Raw genomic sequence first — 18,449 nt, 5'->3', positions numbered from 1 at the left:
AGGGAAGAGTTGGAGCAGAGAACTGTTTTTGTCTCCTTTTTCATCATCACTGGGCAATCTCCAACTGCATATCTGTGCCACTCAGGGAGGTTCTGTCTGCTTTCTTTCACGGGCCCTATGCTATGGAGTTTTAAAGAAAACGCCTATGCATGGTGTAAATTCTTCTTGTTTCTGTAGGTCATAGAGATTCTATACTCTTACACCAGCCCATATTGTCCTTCAGAATTTATTAAAATTTCATCTGACTTCTTCTTACCTTATTTCTATGCTGACCCCCATCTATTTCCATAAGTGACTTACATCTGTGTCTTTCCTCTCAGATTTGGGCTACTTGGTTGATCATGACTTCAGTTCTTTGATGGGTTCAAAAACATTTATTTTTTCCAGTTTACCTGGATTTTTCTCGTTGTTAGCCTTGAAGTGATATTCTTTTCAGATTTTATGTGCTAGGCAGAAATGGAATTTGATACTTAGTTTTAAGGTCTTTTATGATAAAAAGTCAAAATTGAACAGTTTTTATGTGAAAAAAATCCTATAGTTTATTATCTACATTTTGATTTCCTTTTCACTCCAGCATTTGTTTAGCAGGATTGAAATTATTTCTAAGTAGATATTATTGGAGAGGACCATAGAGAGCACTTAGCTTATCCATTTTTTAAATTCTTATATTAAGGTTTACTGATTTCTTTTAGAATTTTTTTTTTAATTTGTTGAATTTTCTTCTGTGGCTTTAAAAGTAAAATTTAAGAGTTCTGTTGGTGATTTGCCTCTCTAGTTCTAATCTTTCCATTTTGGAAATATGTCCTGTAAAGATTCACCTATCTCATTTTCATATTCATTTATTGAGAACTTGTGCTATGCCATGCAGTTATTAGGATTTCAAAAGATGATTCTTGGTATTCTAGAATGATGACTCAGTATGGAAGATAGTAAAAAAAAGATAATTAAAATGCAGCATGTAATTACTTTAGGGAAATCCTGGGAACAGTACCTAGGAAAATTTTGGAAACAGTATTTGAGAAAAGTACCTACCATTGTCTGGGTTGTTAGGTATAACTTTCCAGAAAGATTGTCTAAGCAGACATCCAAAGGATGAATATTTAGCCAGCTAAAAGATGGGGAATGAATAGGGAGAATAGTGATTTTGTTTGGTCTTGTTTTGTTTTTGTTTTTTTATTTTGAACCATATATATATATTTTTTTAAATTTAAATTCAATTTAACTAACATATAGTGTATTATTAGTTTCAGAGGTAGAATTTAGAGATTCATCAGTTGCATTTGATACTCAGTGCTCATTCCATCAAGTGCTTTCCTTAATGCCCATCACCCAGTTAGGGAGAATAGTGTTTTGGGTTAGAGAGAAAAATATGCATAAAATCACAGAATAGAGTGCAATGAGTTCAACTCTATTGCTGCAATATAGAATGTGGGGTGGGAAAGTGATAAATAAGATAAATAAGGGAAAAGGTGACACCATGATGCTGATGAACCTTATAAACCATAATTTATTTGATTATTTGATAATTATATTGGCATGTATTAAAAGTCACTATTGATTAATAAGTAGATTGGATCAGGGGAAGACTAGAGTTAGGATACCAGTCAGGAGGCTGTTGCAGCAATCCAGGCCAGAGATGGTAGTGGTGTGAATGAAGATAGTAGAGTGGAAATGGAGAGCATTAGATGAATTTGGAAGGCAGTTTTGGAAGGTGAATTTGGTGAGGTTTTGGTGACTGTATTTGGGTAATAAAGGAGAACAAGGTAATAAAGATGATCTCCTAGCTTTCGGATTATGGAAGAATGGTGATAAGAGGGGTATGAGTCACTGGCATAGGAGTGAGCTATAGCTGCAGATTTTTGAGGTGATGACTTCATTTGGAACACTCTGAGTGTGAGATACCAATGGCCCAGTGAAGTGCAGATGGCTTGTAGACAGGTGGTTATATAGATCTAAGTTCAAGAGCTAGATTTATAGATATGGGAAGAATAAGTACAAAAATAATGATTGAAGCTGTAGAGGGGAATATTGGACAGGTGTCTGAGAATATTTAGGAGAGATGCAGAGGCTAAGGAGCTCATAAAGCAGATGGATGCTTCTGCTGGATAGAAGAGGAGCAACAGGGAGTGAAGTCACTTGAATTGAGAAGAGAATATTTCAAAAAAGGGAATATAATAAACAAAGACTGAGAAATGTACATTGGATTGAGAAAATAAGGCATTGATTTTGGCAAAAATAGTTTTAAAAGAGGGGTAGGGGAAGTAGCAGTTTGTGCGTTGATGAATAGTGGGAGATAAGGAAGTAGAGACAATGAATATAGACTGTTTTGAGAAGTTTAGATGTGAAGAAAAGAAAGGAATTGATTTATCATAATGATTAAATGTACAGGAGCTAATATCAGTAATACCTGGATTTGAATGTAGGTTCTGCCACTTATAGATTTTATGAAGTTGGGCAAATCAGTTAATCTCTTGAAGATCAAGTGTTCCTTAACTCTAAAATAAGGATAATAATATACCCACTGAATATGATGTACAAAGAATTACATGAAACATATCATACCTTTAGTTTTTATAAACATACTTAGCACAGAGTATTTAAACTCATTTACTAAACATTCAGCCAGGGATTCGATTATACATTCTATTTCCTTTTTTTTACATTTTTTTCTCCTCTCTTTTTTCCTCTTCTCATCCTCTTTCTCCTCCTGCTCCTATCCTTTGTGGCTTTGCTGAAGTACATAGTTTTACATAAAATGATTACCACCTGCCAGAGAGGAATCACTATTTTTTTCCTTATTGCTGCAATCAATAGATACACTATCGCTTTAATTGCTTTGTTTTTCGTTGCTCTCATTTAAATTTGTGTTGCTTCTTATGTTTGGAGACTTTGGGAAATATTTCTGAGTCCCTAGTTTGTACAAGTGGTTTAGAATACTTGGATGCTACTATATCAGATGTTAGTTTGATGCTTTCTTTCACTTTTACTTTGAATATGCACTTAACTTTTCCTGGAAAGGCGTGTGAAGACAGTCTTTATGGACACCAATACCATGATTCAATCCAACTCCCTTATCATCTTACCTTGATTTTATACCCAAATATCATCTTCACTTCAAAAAGATACTCTCCTAGTGAACTGCATAAACTCAAGGGGCTTGTTTTATTTGTTTGTTTGTTTGCCAGGAAAAGTTTTCTCCATTTATCAGGCCTATGCATATCTTTATCGTAAGCTCTTTACACTGTGAAATAGAATGCTGAAACAGATGATTTTGGAAAGCTGCTTGCTTCAGACTATGTGCTGTTAGATCTCTTTAACAGCCTGACATGAACTGCTGTCACTGGGCATTAAGGCAGCTGCAATATTACCTGTCACTAATAATAGTCTCTACTATTCTGCCGTCATAATTGCTGACCTTAGCTTGGCCTTCTGCTATGAATTAGAATTTCTGTTAAGAGGGAATAGTAATGAAACAAAGTTAAATTCCTCAGCAGTATGCAATTGGAATTAAAGACAGTCTCTATTTCATTTTTAAAAGAGAATGGCTTTGAATATACAAACGCTGCTATAAAGACTTCAAAATGACAGGCAAGATACATGAAATAATTATACTTAGAAGTCTATCTTTTTGAGAATGTTGGGATAGGTGTCTTGTTCACATTACAAAATTCCTGGAAAAATTAAAACATTTATTTCGAAAGGATTGATACAGATAAATATAAATGATATAAAGTAAAGGATATATATGATAAATGAGATGAAGAATTACTTAATGAAAGGTATAAGAAGGATAAATGTCCTCTTTTCATCACCATGTGTTTTGCCTATTTTAAATAAAAAATTATGTTAGGACATTACTTCTTTAGCAATGTACAAATATATAGATTATAGAGCATATTCTATTTTGTTTCTGAATGTGTGTTTTATGTTTTACTCTACTTCCTAGAAATACTGTCATTTATATTTTTGTAGTAGAAATTAAGAAAAGTTGACTCATACATTAGACCAATCATGAAAATGACTATAAGGTTGATAGAATATGACTGGCTTTGGGGACTTGATAGTTGTGATGTGTTAGAAGTGCTCTATAGTGCTTTCTAGGGATCATAGATAATTTTATAAGTTAAAAACTTAACTTTTACTTTAAATCATCTCTTACTGTACTGTTTTAAGGGATACTGGATACTGTGGAATCCATCATAAGAATCTAGGAACTGGAGGAGGTATTTTCAATTGTATATTCTAATCACTTCATTTTTAAAGTGGTAACTTTATTTTAAAATTATATCCAGTTTCCAGTCATTTATTTCATTGAAAATAATTTCTTAAATTTATTGCTTCAAATAAAGCAATAATGCTTTTGAGATTATTTCCTTAGGTTAAATCTCTCTGCTCTTGTCTTTTCTAGCTTTGAAGGCCATTATTGGTTCATTTATCTTTTTGTGAAGAATATTTACTAGGGTAGTAAAGGTTAGTAGCAAGAGAAATTAATGTAATTCATCTGGCATTTTGAGTTTCATTTAATACCTCAACATGATTCTATTACTTCTGAACATTACTATGGAATTGAATATTCACAAAGCCTTCAGAGATGGCATTAAGACTTACAATAAACACACATTTATTTATTTATTTATTTATTTACAAAATATTTTATTTATTTATTCATGAGAGACCGAGAGAGAGACAGGCAGAGGGAGAAGCAGGCTCCATGCAGGGAACCCGATGCGGAACTCGATCCCGGGACTCCAGGATCATGCCCTGGGTCAAAGGCAGGCACTAAACCGCTGAGCCACCCAGGGATCCCCCCACCCCCCACATATTTAAAATAGTTGATGTTATTAAGTTCAAGTGATGGAAAGATGATAAGATTGGATCTTTAGGCACACTTAAAGAATTTGTGCATGATGACGCAGATGACAACTATTTCTCAAATAGCATGTCAGTTTTCACCTAGTAAATATGTTGCCCTGATGAATTATAATCTTAAGACATTGTAATAAGCCGGATTTGGACAGAAGATCCAAAAGGTGCCATTCTTACTGTATTGCCTACCTTCAGTTTTTTCAAAGTGGAAATTTTTTGCAAGCCAAATAACATTTTTTTCATGGCTTTGGGATAGTGCAAGAGGTTTGAATGTAAGATAGTGGGGATAGTGGACTGTAAGTGAAGGCAATTTGACTAGAAGATTTGATTTGACTGTCTATCATCTCCGATTCTCTCAGAAGTCTACTGGGATAAGGTTTCAGAAATAGTCAAAGGACAAGATCTGTGCTTACTTCTTTAGCAAGAAAACTTACATTCCCAATCCTAGTTAAAAGGATTGTGGTTTCAGAAGAAATACAGGATAAAAATTAATATTATAAGATAAAAAATGAAAAGATATATCAAGCTATATAATTATCAGGGCAGCTTGAATAATTTGGCAATCATCTTGTAAATATAGAAGTATTTTCCTCCCCTCAATCTGGCAGCTGTAAAGGGAGCCAAGGAGAAAATTAAAGAAACTTTAGCAAGGTTAGTTAAAGCCTGACCTCTCTGCTCAGACTCTGTGCAATCTCCTTAGTGATTGCATTATCACTTGGCCTTCTTTTCTGGGTAGACAGTTGGAATAGCTGCAGTTCATTTTGAAGGTAAAAAAAAAAAAAAATCAATGCTTAAACTCTTGTTAAGATGATAGTAAATTTAGGCAGTTCCAGTAAAGCCTAAAAGGAAAAATTACATTTCATTTTGGTTTCAAAGTATAAGCATTTTTGAAATAAACTTTGGAAAAAAAATGCACATTAATCACTAACAAGATTGTTTCAATCTTAAAAATTTGGAATTTTCAGACAAAAACTAGGCTGCAGTTTATTTTTAAATTGTCTATAAATGTTGGAATAAACAAGCAAATTAATATAAAATTTTGGGAAAATTATTAATAAGCATGGTAAAATGACAAGATTGTTTCCAAATTTATTGGTATATACTAATATGAAAACAATTTATAGGAATGAAAACCAGTTTCAGCTTTTTGTCAGAACACATCCTGCTATGGTAACACTCACATTAGTACTGGAAATTAGTAAGCTTTCAATTACTTAGTATAAAATAGAAAATAAACTTCATTAATTTTCATTGTTCTCATTCTGAATCAGGAAGTTGTGGTAAGGTATTTGATCACTTTTGAGATACTTTGAGTATTTTAACTGAACAAATAACTTTGTGTAATATTGTGTTGGTAGTAGAGAGATAGATAGGATATGCAAATGAATATCTTAAAAATAAGTAGAGGAGGGATAATGTGACCTAAAGGTGTCAGATTCCACCCCAGCTGCCAACACAAATGACTACTTTGGGTTAAAACACAAAAGCCCTTTGACAATTCCAAGCATTTTAAAATCCTCTTAGCTAGAATGACTATATCAATCCTGTTTGCTCTCATATTGCCATCTAAGTTGGGGAGCCAGTCAGATAATAAGAATGGCAATAAATTGCTGGGGGAAGAAGTAGGACAAGGGACCAGGTGAAGATAATGTTGATCCAGAGTGGACATCACAGGTAATGTTTGCTTAATTTGCCTTTTGCTGAATATGTATGTATTGATTATTTGAATATAAAGTGGTAGAAAGTAGAATAACATTATGCTATCCTACCTTTCAAACCTATGCAACCCCTGCCTTTGGCAGAAAGTTAGTGTGGCTCAGGGGCAACCAGCATCAGACCTAAACAAAGTTATGCCATTTAATTCTTATGCTAAGATCTACTGCTTGAACTGGACTAAACCCACTCTTTCTGTCTGTAACTTATTGAAGAAGCAGAAGAATTTGGATCCAGTCAACGAAGTCCTTATTTGTGAATGAATTTTGTTTTTTAATAAAGCTTTTGCACATAGAGAAATATTTAATGGAAACATGAATTTAAGCTGTAACAAGTGAAATAAGGAATTGAGGAAAATTACTTTGCAATAATTCAGACTTAGAGTAACTTTCATCAAAACTTTGAGATAATACAGAAAAAAAATTATTTGGAATTTTTCTTTTTGTTTAAGTTATCTGTGTCATTGCCTCTGCTACTGTGTGTGAATCTGGAAATCACCCATTCATCCATTTTTTATTCTACAAATGTTTCTTGAACACCTACTCTGGCTAAAAACTGGGAATGTGAAGTGAGATGAATAATACTGTCTGTCCAAAAACTTATTGTATTATGGAATTCTTAACCTTTTAATAACTGGTTTTATTAGTTTGTAAAATATAAGCATAACATATAAATCTAGGCAGCTTTAAGACTTACTCTTGAGATATTAGCCATCAAGAATAGAATCAGACCAATGAGTATTCTTTTTTTTAAAGATTTTATTCATTTGTTCGTGAGAGACATACAGAGAGAGAAAGAGAGAGAGAGAGAGAGGGAGAAAGAGAGAGAGACACAGGCAGAGGGAGAAGCAGACTCCAAGCAAGGAGCCCGATGTGAGACTCCATCCCAGGACTCCAGGATCACGCCCTGGGCCAAAGGCAGGTGCCAAACAGCTGAGCCACCCAGGGATCCCCACCTAAATTTCTTAAAGCATGCCAAAGTGAGACTGTAATAATAAAGCTCAGCTTAGTTTCTTACCCTCTACCATTTCTCAGCAAGTAGGCTCTGTTTCCTGTCTCTGGACTTCTTTACTACAAATGCCCTAAACCTCTCTCCAGGCTTTCATGTCTCTCTTCCACATCTCCATATTCTATTCCCTAACTCTGCCTTTACAGAGCTCCTCAATTCTCCCTCTCTCACATTCCTGACTCTGTAAAACAAAGACCACATCACTGAGCTAGAATACACACGTACACATTTTTCTTTGTGATGTAAAAACTTATGGAAGAATATTTAAGTCAGAGTTTTAGGTTATCCAAAAAGCTCAGAAAAAAAATTCACAGATCTGAAAATGTAAATTTTTCGTTTCAGCCATTCAATATGAGTTAATTTGTTAATTTCATATATCTCTTTGCCTTGGATCTTCATAACTCTGGCCTGAAGAAGTGTGCATAGGTTAAACCATTTTGCAGTTGTAGAGCAGCCAAATAGACTATGATATATATGTTATGTTTTTCCAGAACACATTTATGTAGATATTTTCTTCCCACACTGACACCATAGTCTGGTGTATGTTAATGTCCTTTAATCTCTTAAAACCAAAATATTTTTAAAGTCCTCCACTGTTTATATTTGGAAAAACTGCTGCTTTGTGCAGTAGCTTGAGTATGTCTCATAAAAATTTTATCTCTAGTGCTAGCTATGTCTATAAGATGTTATGGTGGCATTGAAATCATAATTGTTCTATTGATGTCATAATTGCTCTGAAGTTCCATTACAATGTAAATATGCAAGTGCTCCTGACAAGCTACACTGTTAAAATGAAACTACCAAAACCAAGCTAAATGTAACAGCCTAGATATAACAAGCCTGCTGAAGAACTGGTATTTGAGACAGATCCTTCCTTCCTTGACTAAATGGTTAGGGACTGAGGAAGCAACTTGTTTTTTTGTGGGTTTTTTGTTTTTGTTTTTGTTTTTTTGGTTTTAAGAATAAGTAAAACTACAAACCTGGAAGAGGTCTAAAGAGTCATTTAGCTTATCTCTTTTGCTTTTGAGAAGAGAAGAGGCAAAGGGAGGATAAAGATTTATTTTGAGGTTTTGTAGCTGATGGCATAATCAGAACTAGAGTTTAAGGCCTGACTTCTGTTCAGGATTTCTTTCACTATGTAGTTACCATTCAGTGACAATGTAACTCCAGACAAATATACCTGTTTTAAACATGTGTTGTCTCTCCATTTGGGGGAAGGTGTTGTTCCTTGTCCCGTTATGAGATCTTGATTGCCATCTGTGCTGTTCATAAGATGAGCTGGAGTGTTAACTAAAATGAGCAGAACATTCTTTGCATATAAGTAAGAAGATTTGAGGAGGAAAGAAGGAAATGCTCTCTGAAACAGGATGGAATATCCCTCTCCCCAGAAGGTAGTGAGGTGACTTTCTGGTAGCATGTTCTTTCTGCCCATTGCAGGGAAAAGAACAGGAAGGGTCAAGCCAGAAGATTGGTAAGGAGAGCAGCAGCCTCCTAGCTTGGACCCTTGTCTACTTGTAGGGATTTGGGGGTGGCCTGCTTGATGGTCCTGGATAAGCCTTGTTCTGAAAGAGTTAAAAAGTTTGAAATGTTAGATTTCATTTTATAGGGTATTATACATAGAAGTTAAACATTTCATCTGGAAGCTCAATGTTCTGATTTAGGCTTCATTGCTTATTCCTCCTTTCCATAAAATTAAGGATGAGAAAACTCTAGGAGAAGGAACAACATCTTAATTTAATGATTTTTTAGTCTGTGATTTAAATTAGTGATTATTTAGAGAAAGATGCTAAACAACCATTAACAATTATTTTAGAAGTTACAGTTATGTGTACTTTGTAGGAGAAAGCCTGTGGGCCTTGAGAGGGTAAAATCCAGGACAGTGGCTTAGTTGAAGAGCACAGATGGCTTTCTTAGCAAAGTGACACTTGAGCTAAACTCAATTGAAGAAGGAGTAGGAAGTAACAAGACATAGAATAGAGGAAGAACTTTCTAGTGAAGGACAAAGACCTCAAGATTAGAAAGAATATGGCATGTTTAAGAACCTGAGAAAACATAATAGTTGGAAAGCAGAGAACAGAATGAGTGGCCAGAACAGACTCATGAGAAGGGTGATCAGATGATGCTTAATAATTGAATATTCAACAAACTTTAAAAGTATATATATATATTTGATACAGGTTGATTTTTTGAAGAATTAAGTGTAATTAAGAATTACATTTTTAAATGAAAAGTTTTATGCTTTTGAGTATTTTTACTGAAGAGAGATAATTTCAAGGGAGTATATATTAATGTGTGAAGTTAATGACAGGTTCGATACATTAGTTAATTAGTTGTTCTTTTTTTATGAGTGAGTATATTTCAAATTCAAGAAAGATCAATTTTTCTATTTAGAAGTAAATGTAACACACACCTAGGTTATAAATGGAATACGTTAAATAATGAAATAGATTGATTTTAGTTACCACCATCATTTTTCCAAGCTGAGAGATATTTTTCTTTTCTAATGATTCATTATGAATGAATTAACTTCGTTTTTTATTCAGCACTTTCCTTCCTCTTGGTTGATTATATTCTGAAAGATTGTAATTTTTGAGTTTGAAAACAATTAGAAAAGTTATTTAACACTTTATTGGTTAATTCATTCCTTGAACTTCATGCTAGTTTGCCATTAGTTTTGACTGAGGTAAATATGCTACTGGAGTGATGACAGAATGAGTTTAGTTACTTGGAGATCAAGCAAATTTAAGAATAAAACTTGTGATTGAAGCTGTTAATTCCTTGATGAAAAAAGTTAGCCAGTCTGGCTATATTGTAAGTACATGCAATTACAAATGCATTTGTTTGCACATTTAATAATCTCAAATAAAAATTCCTGTTTTGGGGCACCTGGGTTGCTATCATGATCCCAGGGTCCTGGGATTGAGTCCCTCATCCAGCTCCCAGCAGGAGCCTGCTTCTTCCTCTGCCTGTTTCTGTCTTTCTGTGTCTCATGAATAAATAAATAAAAATCTTAAAAAAAATTCCTGTGCTGATTGGCCTTTCCAGTGACAATATGGTTACTTTTAATTGGGTTTGATTCTGAATCTTTTTTCAGTGAGAATAGTGCTGTGGTAAAATATCCCATGCACCAGTGTAGGAATCAAATGGAATATTTGCTATTTTTATACTTCCTATAGTAGTTTATTCAGTCATATGTATGTTCCAGTCTCTTCCAGGATGGCATCACACTCCAAACAGAAGTGGAGGTGCAGGTGGACTTTGTATCACACATTAATCAAAGGCCAGATGCTGTGCTGGGTGCTAGGCACAGTTGGAGGCTTATAAGACAGGCATATTTATGTTCATGGAACTTCAAGTCTAGATGGAGAGACCTACATCTCAAACTAGTTATCTAACATACAGTTATGACAAGCTTTTGAGAGCACATAATGAGGGAGCTAGCTGTGTTTTGAGTGTTCCTGAGAAGATGAGGGCACCCAGGAAAAACTTTCTTCTGAGCAAATGACATTTAAGCAGAAAGCTGAAGGTAATTACAAATGAAGTTAGAGCCGAGTGAGAGGAAGAGCCCTCAAGGAAAAACCTTGAGGTGAATAGAGGGAACTGGCATCAATTCAAGAATCTAAAAAAATTGTAATTTTTATTTTATTTTAAAAGTATAGTTTACAAATAATATTATAGTAGTTTCAGTTGAACAACAGTGATTCAACAATGACATACATTATGAAATTACAAAGTGCTTATCACTATAAGTGTAGTAACCTTCTGTTACCGTACAAAGTCATTACAAACTTACTGACTGTATTCCCTATGTTGCACTTTTCATCTTTCTGACTTATTTATTTTATAACTGCAATTGTTACCTCTAAATCCTCTTCACCTATTTCATCTATCCCTATCCCCTTCACCTATTTATCTCTCTGGCAACCATTAGTTTGTTCTCTGTATTTATGAGTCTGTTTCTCTTTTGTTGTTGTTGTTTGTTCATTTTGTTTGTTTTTTAGATTCCACATATAAGTGAAATTGTATATTTGTCTTTCCCTGTCTCATTTATTTCATTTTGCATAATACCCTATACATCTATCCATGTTGTTGCAAATGGCAAGATTGCATTCTTTTTTATGATTGGGTAATAATCATTTACATACCACATTTTCCTTATTCATCTATTGATGGACATTTAGTTTGCTTCCGTATCTTGGCTTATTGTAAATAATGCTGCAGTAAACATAGGGGTGCATATATCTTTTAGAATTCGTATTTTCAGGGCACCTGGGTGGCTCAGTGGTTGAGTTGCTGCCTTCAGATCAGGTCATGATCCTGGGGTCCTGGGATTGAGTCCTACATCAGGCTCCTTGCAGGAAGGCTGCTTCTTTCTCCTCCTATGTCTCTGCCTGTCTCTCTGTGTTTCTCATGAATAAATAAACTAAAAAATATAGAATTAGTATTTTCATTTTCTTTGGGAGTAATAATTGATAGTGATTAATAATAATTATGGCAGAGGCCAGTAAGTGAGAGACCCACCAAAAGTGAAATATTACCCACTCTGCTCCTCTACTTGAAGAGATTCTTTCTGCTGTGTTAAATTTGTTGATACAAGATTTAATATTTTAGGATGGGTCCTTCTTACTTAAAGATTGAGAAAAATAACTAAGAAATCACTGTTTTTTAATGCCTTTTCTTTTTTTTTTTTTTTTTTTGCCAAACATTGAAGATCATAAGAATTTGCTTGTTTCCAAAGAATTTTGAGCTGTAAATGTAAAAACCTTTCCAGGAAAAGATGAAAATAGAAGTAATCACACATATGGGAGTAGGGATTATCTAGTTTTTTTTTTTTAAACTAAAGCCAGTGAAGACATCACAATATGTTAACCAGAGTTTTAAAAGCATGCCACTTTTAGGTATATATTCCAGTTAGCCTACAGATAAGTTTGACAGAAAAAAATGGATAGGCTAAATATTTTAATTCAACATTCAGTGGAAGACCTTTGTTGATTAGCCATTTATTCAGGCTTATGTTGAATCTTCATGTTAGCAGTCTTATTGGGCTTTGGTCTTAGGTTAGTTAGGTTAGTTAAACCGTTAGTTACATAGTTGGTTAACATTTAAATATCACCATCAAGTTAATGGCAGTGCACTGACATATGCCTTCCTTAAGCAAAAAAAAGTTCAAGATGACTAAATATGAAATGACAGTGACAGGCTTCCTTAAAAGTGGTGTTAGGTCTATTTGGTTGTGGAATCAGGCAGCAGTTTGGATCATTGATCATTTTAAACACTAATGGCTATCCTAATGTCCACCTCTGATAAAATTTTGTTCCTTATGAGTAGTCTACACACTCAAGTTATGTTCCATCAGTGATAGGGAAGGAAGACAAATTCATTCTACTGACAACCATCTAATGTGGTACTGTCCAATAGAAATATAACGTGAACAACAAAATTTAGTAGTTTCTGGCAGTCACATTACAAAAGTAAAAAGAAATCTGACTAATTTTTTACATAGGATATTTTACTTAATCTAATATATCCAAAATATTATTTCAACAATATAAAATTATTAGTGAGATACATTCTTTTTTATACTAAGACTTCAAAATTCAATGTATATTATACACTTACAGCACATTTCAATGCTGAGTAGCCATTTATCAACTGTTTAATAGCCACATGTACTAGTTTTTACTATTGAGACAAGAATTTTATGATTGTTTCACTTTGTGTATAACTTGTTTTCACAGGGCTAAAATTGCCTTTTGTTTTTTATGTATTAAATATCATTATTTTTTTCTTGTTTATTGATAATTTTTTAGACACTCACACATACCAAATAATTTATCAATTTATTTTTCTTTCTCCCTTCAAACTTTCCCTGACCTATCTCCCCATCCTTTTGTCTTGCTGCTACAGTCCCTAGGCTTTGGTGGATAGCTGAAATTCAGTACTCCTCTTTGTTATTCTTTGTTCTAGATCCACTATTTCTTGCATCCCATGCTTTTCTTTTTCTTGGTTCACTCTCTTGTTTTGTTGGTATTTATCATTTAGTAGCTTTTTACCAAAAATGGCAAAAGCATGAAAGATAATGTTTTCATTTGTATTTAAATTTGCACAAGTTATATTATGAAAAAAACCTGGTGATTTTATGTGTTTAGTTCATGTGCTTTGTATATGAAATGGCACCAATTGCTTGTTGAATACCTACTTTCTCTCAGGAGGTTATAACGGCAGTACAAGTCTGCAATTTATGTATTGTGTATTGCTCTAGCCTCATGGTAGAGGATAAACTGTGGGTTTTAAAAATTGTGGCAGAGGGTAGGCTGTGGTCAAAACTCAAGTGAGAGAGTAGAAGGCAGTAAGGTTGAAGGGAGGGTTCTGCATGGCGTTATAAAGCAGGTAGACCCTAAGTGAGTTTTTGACCAATTGACTCATAGTTAAGTAAGGGAATGTTCACATGTACACGTGTACTAATTGAATGTGTACCTGTGTTTGTGCAACATGCACAGCCCTTCCCTATCCCTCCTCATATAAGAAGGATAAATATTGTAATCTATCTCAAGGGGCAGTGAGGAGGATTGGCTTCCAAGTCTATGTCATGCACTTAGATGAGTGCCTGGCATGTAGTAAGCACAAAATAAACTTTAGTTATCAAACTGAGTTACATCTTGAACCCTGAAGTGCTTGGGGATTGACTGGAGGGAAAGTCCCTGCAAAAAGATTTCAGAGTCCCTAGTATCTGCTCAGGTGCCTACTCAGGTACAGTGTCAGTCTGGTAGGATGGGACACAGGGAAGAGAGGTATTCCTCTTGCAACCTAGAGACATGATGGAATCTTAATCAGATCAGAGGGTGGTTATGCTGCTAAGGCTTTTCCTGTGGAAAATATAGTTAAGAGGCTCCTCAGAACATTTTAAGAAGTACAAAAAAATTTAGACCGTGCCTTACCTACTTCACAGACTTACATTCAGTGAATGCAGATCTTTGTGCAGAATAACATTTAAAGGAGACTTATCCCCTATCCTGATTTTCATCTTACTTTAGGATTGAAAGATCAAGTGTTAGTCCCTCAAGCGGCCATGATTTCTTTGAATTTATGCAAAATGGGGAGAAGTGAGATTTGTTGACCACTGCATCTTGTCCCTGTTCAACCTCTCATCTTTCTTACGTTCTTCTTCAAAAATCTTCAAGTATTTTAAAACAAACCCTGACGCGCTATTTGTATCCTCTTCTTTCTTGCCCCTCCTTTTTCTTCCTCTCTCAAGCATTCCTTTCATCCAGATTCCCTTCTTAGATCTCTACTTTCTTTCCATCTTCATATGAATAAAAAGATTCTCTGAATCTTGCCCATCTTTTCTTTGTGTTGAGGAGAGAAAAGGGAAAGGTGGATTTTGGCCACAAGTTGGGAGGGAGCTGAAAAAAGGAAAATGTAGCAAAAGATTATAGGTGGTGCTAAAAGATATAAGCAATGAACATATCTGACTTCATTCTTTGTGTCCTCAAGTCCTCATTTAGCTGGGAGTTCCCCAGACGTAAAAATGTTTAATCTATTTATTTGAGTGATGTGTGTACTGTTATTCACTATTTCCAAGTGGGATATATATTCTGAGTCTCCCTTGCCCCACCCACCCCCTGTCTCAGTAAGAGAAGGAGGTGAAGGGGAAAATAGAGAAGGGACTTCAAATTACCCAAAGAGACACACTTCCTTTTTGTCTTTATTTTGTAATTTAATATCTACTTTTTATTTTGCTGATTGATTATTGTTATGCTCCCAGAGGCCAGCTATGTCCCCTCACAGGGCCAGTTGTCTTTTATGCTGACTTGCTCTCTCTGATCAGCAGGACCTCTGTTGTGCTGCCATCTGACTGTCCAGGGCCCTGGGCTGCCGCACTCCATCCAGTTTGGCACTGAATTTGGCACCAAGGCTCTGTCTCATGTTTCTGTAATTGAATGCCTGCTGCCCTCCAGAGCTGCAGGTTGCCAACTCTCTTCATTGAACCTTCTTGTGATAAGATCCCCTTTAGGTTCTGCGGAAAATATGAGGCAAGTCCCTGGAGTATGCATGCTGATGTGTTATCCTGGAGGGCTCAAACCAAAGGTAACTTGGTTTTCTTTCCGCTGCTTCTTGCTCTGTATTCAAGCAATGGCCTCCAGAGGGTTTTAAGCTCCCACAGCTATGTCAGGAGAAGAGTAGTTCATTAAAAAAGTTTCCATGTCCTGGCCTGCTGCATAGTCCAGTCACACAGGGGGCTCCCTGAACATCAGCTTTCTCCTGCCACTGCCATTCTTTATATTTGCTTTCTGCTTTTTCTACCAGGAATGCCTTTCTTGGCTTGGTTTGAGTGTCAATACTCAACCTGTATGTCTTTCCTAACACAGTCCTGTGACAGATATGATTTCTGTTGCAAAAGAACCATGTACCTTCCTTTGTCAGGGGTCTTTGCACAACTTATTTTACAAACTGAAATGTGTCCTTACCATACTTTAAGCAATTTAAGGGAGGCCCCACATTCTATTCATTTTGAATGATCAGCTCTTTGTACATTGCTTGGCACATTGCAAGTAATCAGCACAATCTCATTGCATTGCATGAACATGTTATCTGTGATGGAAAGACTGATAGGGAAAGTTATGAGCCAAGTGATACAGGTTCTGAGAGGAGGCAGAGAGTTACATGTGGACCATGCAGTAATATCCCCAAATGGTATCATTTAAAGCAGGTGCTTCCAGGTCCATCCCTAAGGCCAAATTTTCTTTGAAGGCATTATTTTGTACATGTCTCCAAATAGATAACCTGAGAGATTATTTCTTATATAAGTAGTATAAAAGCAATGCAATAGATTTTCTATGAATAAGCACTTCAATCTTGTGTTTCTAATTTTTTAAACTTCATCCTTGAAGTATCAGTTTTGAATTAGGTGCTTTTGTCTTCCATTTTTATGAGCTAATGTATTTTATCAAAAATTCAATCTTCACTTTCTGTCATTTTCTCTCATTATTTTAGCTTGCTTACAGAGTTGTGAGTGAAGGTCCATGTAGAGAGGTAAACTGTTCTATACCCTTGCCCCAGGTAGGACAGCTGTGTCAGTAAGACAGTTGGCTAAAATCTTGTAGAGGAACACAAAGAAAGCTTGGCAATCTGTTTGTCAGTCTGTGTTTTGAAGCAAATGGCTAGTTTAGAAATCCTGATAGTAAAAGTCAGTGCAAACTCCTCATTGCTTTACCTCAATTATGCACTGCACAGATTATTTCAACCCTGGTGACCTCAACTGGTACAAGTAAGAAGTATGTACTCAATTCTTGTGCACATCCTAAAATGTGCATATGGCTATATTACTATTCCTCTGTAAAATATTATACTTTTTCCTATTCTTTCAAGTAGGAAAGGAAAACAGGAATAAATAGATCTGTGGATACTCTCTCCCTCCTTCTACCATATATTATGTAGATTTCTTTATTATATAGATTTTGAGACGTATAATTGATTAAAAAGAGCTGCTAATCAGATAAGCATTCTTTTAAGAAAAAGGTAAACCAAAAAGGAAAAACAACTTATACCAATATAGCATGTTAATGGAAATTAAGATCTGAAATATCCATTTACCCAGTTTCTAATTTTCATCTTATCTGTAGTGTGAACTTGGATAAGATTCACCTTTACAAAGTTAAACTGTTTGCTTTCTGCATCTTTAGAACAGATTTATCAAATACACAAGTTAGTAACATTTCTGTTAATTGCCTCTGAACATACTGAAAAACTGCTGTGTGTGTAAAATTGTTACATAAGTAGGATTGAAGCCCTGCAGAGCAGATTGTGAATTTTGCAATTGCATTTTTAGAGCCAACTCAGTCTAGCCTATAACTATTTCCTTGGCTTGAATTCATATAATGGATAATGGGTGCTTTCTATGAGGTAAGCAGATTGAAATGAATATTGAAGTTTGTATTTCTTTGCTTGAGAAGGCTGACTTTTTAAAGTTAGGCCCAAACCACAGTAGTCTTTACAGACAAAAATAATCTAACATTCACAAAAAGTATATTTCAAGCCTATCATCATAATAACAATGGAATGGAGGTTGAGAACTGTTCCCTGAAGAAGTGGTTCTTAGAGTTTTGACATGAATTTCTCTCATATAGAAAAATAGCATAATTGCTTTCCCATCTTCTTTCCCTCCTCTGCCCAATCTTCTGCCTTTCATTTCCCTTCCTCCTGTGAAATTCAACAACTCTAAAGAAAAAAATTAAAGAATGAAATTAAACTCTATTTTTCTTACTTTACATTAATTTAATATCTAAGGAACTATGTATGAATTCCAGTTGTATCTACCATTTTGCATTCCATAATATCTAATGGTGTAATCTGTGTCTATGTAAATATACTTCCAACATATTTGAAATGTTTATTTATTTTTTTTAAAATGTACTTTATTTTTTAGAGCAGTTTTAGATTCACAGCAAATTGAGCAGAAAGTATAGAGAGTTCCCATATACCTCTTTCTCCCACACGCTCACCACCTCCTCCACCAACATCTCACACCAGAGTGGTACGTTTGTTATGGCTGATGAACCAATGTCAACACATCGTTATTACCCAAAGCTCATAGTTTACATTAGGATTCATTGTTAGTGTTGTACATTCTGTAAGTTTTGACAAATGTTTTATGAAATGCATCCATCATTGTGGCATCATATAGGATAGTTTTATTGCCCTAAATATCCCCTATGCTTCATCTATTCATTCTCAAAATGTTTATTTTTAATAACTTTATACTGTGTATGTTTTAGCCATATCCCTATTCTTGGGGAGATGGATCACTTTCAACAATTTTAAATTATAAATAATACTTATTGGAGAAATTGACTTTTTCTTTG

This window comes from Vulpes lagopus, chromosome 6 (genome assembly GCF_018345385.1).
Source record: "Vulpes lagopus strain Blue_001 chromosome 6, ASM1834538v1, whole genome shotgun sequence".
NCBI lineage: Eukaryota > Metazoa > Chordata > Mammalia > Carnivora > Canidae > Vulpes > Vulpes lagopus.
This window is presented reverse-complemented; position numbering follows the sequence as displayed.